We start from the raw sequence: 7,218 nt of genomic DNA, 5'->3' as shown, positions 1-7,218 counted from the left end.
GTATATTATCCTTCCTATAATATTATTATATATGTATTATTAATAACAAAAACATCATTAAAAAGTGTTCATTCATATATAATTATTTTTATATAAAAATTATAAAATATGTATTTATATTATGATAAAAAAAACCTGTCAATATTTAATTGCATATTATCCTTACTATAATATTAATATATATGTATTAATATTATTAAAAACATTATTAAAAAGTGTTCATTCATATATAATTATAATTATAAAAATATTATAAAATATGTATTTATATTATGATCAAAAACATTTTTATATATTTATTTGTATATTATCCTTCCTATAATATTACCACAAATACACAATAAGGGTTCTCACTCAAATAATATTCAATGATAAGGCTCAATTAATTAGCAAAATTAAAATTACTAACTAATATCTATGTACACAACCACTAAATAAATTAGGGTTCACAACGCACCACGCTGTAACAGAAAACAGGTTAGGCCTACCCAACCGACTATAAAATCACAGCAGGTCTGCCTAAAACTCTGCTCAACAGTTCAGGTCCGCAGCCAATCTGCACAAGTCCGCAGCAAATCTGCACAAATAAAATTATTTTGTTCGGGCGCCGTTAATACGTCAGCAACTCAGCACCACTGCCAACCATAGTCCCTGTTCGCAGGCGCCATCTTGCGACGAAATTTTCTGCACTGAAAAAAAATATATTAATTAAAAGTGCAGCAGTCGCAACCGTTTGCCGGGGATAGCTCAGCCTACAATGGCTGGGTAAAGTTCCAGGGTCTGCGATAAGGTCGGGGAAACCACTAGGCCAATAGCCGGGTCTAACCGGTATAGGACTGGCTCATACACGGGCACTGTGAACAAGTCAAAAACAAGTCACAAAACAAACGTGCAATAATCACTACCAGGCCTACGCCGATTCTCCACACTCCTAGGGGGTCGTTGCTGACTACGCAACTCGGGCTTCGTCCTAACTATCCAATAGTTAAGCCCAGAGTGCCTAAAACACAGTGAGTTACACGACGACTTGCCAATAAAAACCACAACGCGAGTTATCAAAAGGCGGGGTCTACTAGGCCACTATAATCCAATACACAACTCTAATGCCCAAGCTAAGAATCAATCAGTTCACTCAATAATCGTACCACATAATAATATACAAGTACACTATAGGTAGAGTGACTACGCCACGAATAGCTGGTCTCAATAAATACCAAGCCAGACAGGCAAAACTAAATGGCAATTGCACTATTAAAATATTGAGCTACTTAGTAGCAGATAAATAACTGTTAAATACGTTCCAAACACTAGATAAATATATTATCTGATAGCCGGTACTCCGCTATCCAAGCTACCGAGATAACGTGTTGGACTACCAAACAAGCTGTTCAGGTTAAATTAAAATAATCAAATGAATAAACAATAACAACCCTACTACTGCTACTGCCAACTTTATGTTACTTAGCTGGGCTTCTGTTAATAGGCTAATAAAACTAGCTACTAGCCTACTGGCCTCGTGCTTCCAACTACGCACGCTAAATCGTGCAGCCTAGGTTTGTCGGGCCTCAGAGTTATTAGTAATATAACTAACTCTAGGTACAACGCAAAATAATAACTACTACAGCCAATTAAATTATATTATTTCGCTCTAGGGACGAACACATTGAAGCACTCTGCCATAAGCTAAGCACCGCAATTTTTGCACTGAGAAGAACAATGGCTGTGAGCACAGAAGAGGCGGCACTAACAGCATACTATGCCCTTCTTGAGAGTATTCTCTGTTATGGCATTGTGGTGTGGGGTGGATCGTCGGCACAGAACCTTAACAGAGTTCTCATCATGCAAAAGAGGGCTGTTCGAACCCTGACTGGCATTGAGACAACAGATAGTTGCAGACCACAGTTTAGGAGGTTAAAAATCCTGACCGTAGTCAACCTCTTCATACTACGGACTCTTACCATTGTCGACTCTTCCAGGACCTGTCGTCATCAGGAGGTGCACTCATACAACACAAGACGAAGAAATGATTACAACCTTCCTGCTCACAACACAAGGCTCTATGAAGAGAAACCCTCATACATGCGTGCCAAGTTTTTTAACGTCCTTCCCGTCCACTTGAAGTCTCTTCAACCCAGAAAACTGAAGAAAGAACTAAAGTGCTGGCTGTTACATAGACCATTTTATAGTCTGAATGAGTATTTGTCTTGGCAAGAACTTGAATAAATCATCACTGCAAGAACTCTGATAAGCTATTTTTTATTCTTAAAAAATAACAATTTGTTTTGACTTTTATATAGCAATTGCACAATTCTGTATTGACGCCCTTTCAATCTTAAAGATTGTAAATAAAGTATTCTTGTATCTTGTATCTTGTATCTCTAGCACCTGCCCAGAACCGTCAGGAATACACTTTAATATTATTCCTGACTAATATAAATCCTAACTACCGTCAGGCTTCTAACTCTCGCAATAAAACCAGATATTAATATTATCAAACTAATAATATCAAGTCGTCCACTCACCACAAGTGGGTCAGTACCCAACTTACACCAACACTCGGCGCGATCACACCACCAGCATACTCCGACACCACTGTCACGTACACCACTGGACGTCTCACTAGACACACGCTCGCTCTTCACTGCACGGGATCCACGACTCGAATGTCTCTGTCCTAGGCTATCCTGAAGATCTAGGATATCCCAGCCTTATCGGCACTGATAAGCAGGGTCAAAGGGCGCTCGCTAGCCTCGCTGCCGCCACTCACTCACCTCATCAATCGGTGCGCGGCCAAATAGCAAATAATTACCCCCCTAGGAAAAATAACTCGTTACACTTTTAGCGGCAGTAGTGTTACAGTTGACTTTGATTTTAGCGTATTGTGGTGTAATTCTCTTCTTGATGCATTCTTTGTTTGAAGTAAATATCTGCAATCTTCATGGAAATCTTGATTCTTGTATCCCTATATTTTGCTGCTAATTTTGCTTGACTAGCTTCACTAAATAACTTCTTGATCAGCATTGTACGTGTTATTAAATTTACGGAAAGTAAATAAAAGAAACGTCTTATAACACTTAAAACATATATTTACGCTTATACTGTTACTCACAAGACGGTAAATATACAAAAAAGGTGGTAAGTAGTGATCGATTTCGATTGGACACTCCAATCATCATCAGACCCAATAGGCGAATGACAAGAATCTTGAATGGCGTCCCTACTTATACCCTATTGGCTACCGGAAGCACCGGCCAATACATTTTTATAAGTGCAACTGGAATCAAAATGTATTTGTTCATTAATCAACTTATTTCTATCTTTACATTTTTCCTTATAAATATACAATTCTTCCCAAGCATTCATTACATATCCTTTCTTACAATTCTTTAAAATATCTAGACTATCCTCCATTTTTCCTAGTGAGTGCCCATTTTGTAACAGGTGTTGTGCGACATTTGATCTTTCCGGTTTGTTGTTCCTCCATGCAGATATGTGGTTTTTGAAGCGATAACGAAGTTCACAGTCTGTCCAATGTAGAAGCTATCACAATCGTCACAATTGATTTTATATATGCCTGAAGTGTCGAATTTGTTACAATCTTCTATTTTTGGATGCAGTATTTTACTCATGGTGTTCTGAGTCCTGTAGGCTATTGAAACTCCGTATTTCTTGAATCTGTTAGCAGTCCTTTGTGTTGTAGTCCTCGTGTAGCTAAATGTGATATATCTAGTGTTTTCCTCTTTTATCTCTTCTAATGCTGAAAAGTGAGGATCAAGATGGCGGAGGTGGATGATAATGAAAAGTGCGGTCTGTGTATTAAATTGTTTAAAGACGGAGATTTAAGCGTAAATTGCGAGTTATACTGTAATAAATGGTTTCATATTAAATGCGTTAACATGTCAAAGAATGATTATGAGAAAATAAAAAGTCTAGGTGATCTTAGTAGATGGTTTTGCAAGACGTGTGACCAAAAGTTCCAGAGAAGCCGGACAGGAAAAGAAGTATGCTGTGAGTGCTACACAAACATAAGTGGTCTAACAGATTCTATTAAGAATTTATATGACAATCAAAAGCAAATGTCTGAGTATCAAAGAAATATGGAAATAAATTTTAAGGATCTACAAGGTGAACTTGCAGAATTGAAGCAATATAATAGGTCTAGTTGCTCGAGAACAGTGACGTGCCCAACCAATGACGTCATTGATGAGAATAATCCTACTAATGATGTACAAACGAAGATAGTTTCCTCTCGAGATATAAGAATTAATGCAAATAATAATGAAACTAGGCCAGATTCATATAGTGCTGGTAAAAACAATTACAAGCGAAATAGAGTACAAAATAAGAAAAATTCAAGATGCAGTGATGACGTCATCAGCCTTTCGCCATTACAAAGTACCCCTCCTGACAACATTGCTCCTAATGGCAATAGCAATAGAAATGACAATGACAACAGTGACATAACCTCACTACGCCAAAATGCAGATATTGAAGTATTGACGATTGGACAAGTCCATAATGACGAGCGAAATTGTGGAAATAAAAGCTATTCAGATATGGTTAAATCATTAAAACCAAGTGATGGAAATGTTCCAAATAAAGATCGTGATGGCTTTGAGGTTCATACTAATAGGAGATGGAAATCAAAAAATGGAAATAACAGACAAGGCTCTGGGCCTGTAATTGGTACTTCTAAATCTTCAAGTGGAAGTATTGGTGCAATTAGGAAATTGTCTTGGATATTTGCCACAAGATTTAATACAGACACGAAGAAAGATGCTATAGAGGAGTATGTAAGAAACATCTGTGAAGGAAATACTGTAACCTGTGAGGAACTACAAACAAGGTACCCTAGCTATAAGTCCTTTAAAATCGGATTTCCTCAACAGTACAATAGCTCAGTGCTTGATTGCAACAAATGGCCAGAGGGAATACTCATAAATAAATATTTACCATCTAAACGAAGTAACTCTCATGTGGCAAGTAATGGGTCTGAGATTTACAACAGTCAAAATAGGCCTAGGCCTAATGCACCTAATGCTCAAGGGGTTTTACCAAAAAACACCAATTAGGCTCTAATTTTTATAGGGGATCAGAGTCTATGCCTTACAATGTACATATTATTTACCTTAATATAAGATCTGTTTTTAATAAAGTAGAGATGCTTGAAGCTTTAATGCATGAAGAGAAACCACAAATTTTATGCTTAACAGAAACGTGGCTAACCCAGGAAAAAAATAAGTCTTTTAAAATAGGTAACTATTGTAAAACAGCCGAATACTTTAGGAAAGACAAGTTAGGTGGTGGTGTGGCAATATTTTCTTTAATGGATACCAGACTTAAAGTAAACCAAATAAATAGCCTATCTTCTAAATCTCTGGAAAATATTTTTGAGTGCTGTGGGATAACTGTTACTACTGGTAAAAATAAAATAGTTTTAATAAATGTTTATCGACCACCTCAAAAAGAAAACTTTCTAATTTTTATTGAAATCCTAGACGATACTCTGAGTATGATAAAAAATCAATATGATTTGCCTATAGTCCTAAGTGGGGACTTAAATGTGGACAATTTGACAGAATCATGGCAAAAAGAGTGTCTATATGACGTTTTAGACTCATATGGCCTGCATGTATCCTTGAAAACCCCTACCAGAGTAACAGAGGAAAGTATTAGTCAGATTGATTATTTTATTACTAATTTGGATGAAAGCTTATATGTTTCTGGGGCACTGCCAGCCTTACTGTCTGACCATAATATTTTGTACCTCAAAATTAATCTCGACATGAGACACAGCCTTATCAAGAAAACCATTGAGAAGAGGAAAATAAATAGCTCATCTTTGGAACTGTTTTCAAGAATTATGGCAACTCAAGACTGGCAAACTGATAACGAAAATCCAAGTGTGGATTTAATTTTTGACGAGTTTTACACAACATTTTTGTATATATTTGAATTATGTTTTCCAAAGGGTATTTTTAATGTCAAGAACGATTCACAAGTTAAATGGATAACTCAAGAAGTTTTACAGTCACAAGATAACCTAACACAATTGTATTGGGAGACAAGAAGTAACAATAGGCCTGGTAATAATTCAAAAACAGAATACTTGAATGCTAAAAATCAACATGCCAAACTTCTAAATAGTACCAAGAAACAGTTCTACAATTCTAAAATAGATAATGCTAAAAATGTTAGCAAGGAATCTTGGCAGATAGTAAGAAGTTTAACTTGTGATGATAATTTTGTAAATAATGTTAATTTAAGTTTGAAACTGAATGACGAGCACATAACTAATCCAGTTAATGTTGCAAATGTGTTTAATAATTACTTTGTAGAGGAGGTATTAAAACTGACTGGAACAAGCGAAGAGGAGCCTCTGATATCGGGTGTTGGTGATGGTGCGGGTGATTTCCGCTTATGGCCTACTACTGAAAGTGAGGTAAAGGAGGTTATAGATAAGGTTAGTCTTAAAAAAAGCTCTGGAGTAGATGATATCCCTTGCTATCTCCTAAAGTCATGCAAAGAATCAATAGCTAAACCACTTGCTAAAATTATAAATAAATCTTTTGAAAATGGAGTTTTTCCTAGTAAACTAAAGACATCCAAGGTAGTGCCTATCCACAAAAAGGATGAGAAAGATCAAGTAAAAAACTACAGGCCAGTGGCAGTCCAAAGTGCATTTTCTAAGATTTTTGAAATAATTTTCCTTAAAAGACTTAATCCTTTTTTTATCACATAACAATCTTTTATCACCACAACAATATGGATTTAGAAAAAAACAGTTCAACAACCGATGCAATTTTTGATTTATTAGTCTCAATACATGACAACCTGGATGTGTTGGAAGAATCCCTGTGCTTGTTTTATGACATGACAAAGGCCTTTGACCTTCTCTCCCATAGTAAACTTAAAATTAAACTGGCAAATATTGGAATTAAAGATAAGCCACTCCAATGGATTTCTACCTATCTACAGGACCGACACCAGATTGTATCAGTAAAACATTCAAGCTCTGAAGGACTAACAAGAAACTACCGTTCTACAATTTCCCCTGCCATAAACACCGGAGTGCCGCAAGGCTCCAACCTTGGACCAGTATTGTTTCTGATCTATGTCAACGATTTACCCGACTCTTTATCTGAAGGGAAAGTGTGGCTCTTTGCTGATGATGTGAGTCACTTAGTTCAGGACAGTGACCTGGGTAGGCTAAGAGAC

Source organism: Macrosteles quadrilineatus, unplaced genomic scaffold (genome assembly GCF_028750875.1).
Source record: "Macrosteles quadrilineatus isolate MER2022 unplaced genomic scaffold, UCM_ALF_1.0 Scaffold_189__1_contigs__length_204054, whole genome shotgun sequence".
Classification (NCBI taxonomy): Eukaryota; Metazoa; Arthropoda; class Insecta; order Hemiptera; family Cicadellidae; genus Macrosteles; species Macrosteles quadrilineatus.
Note: the sequence above shows the minus strand (reverse complement) of the source record.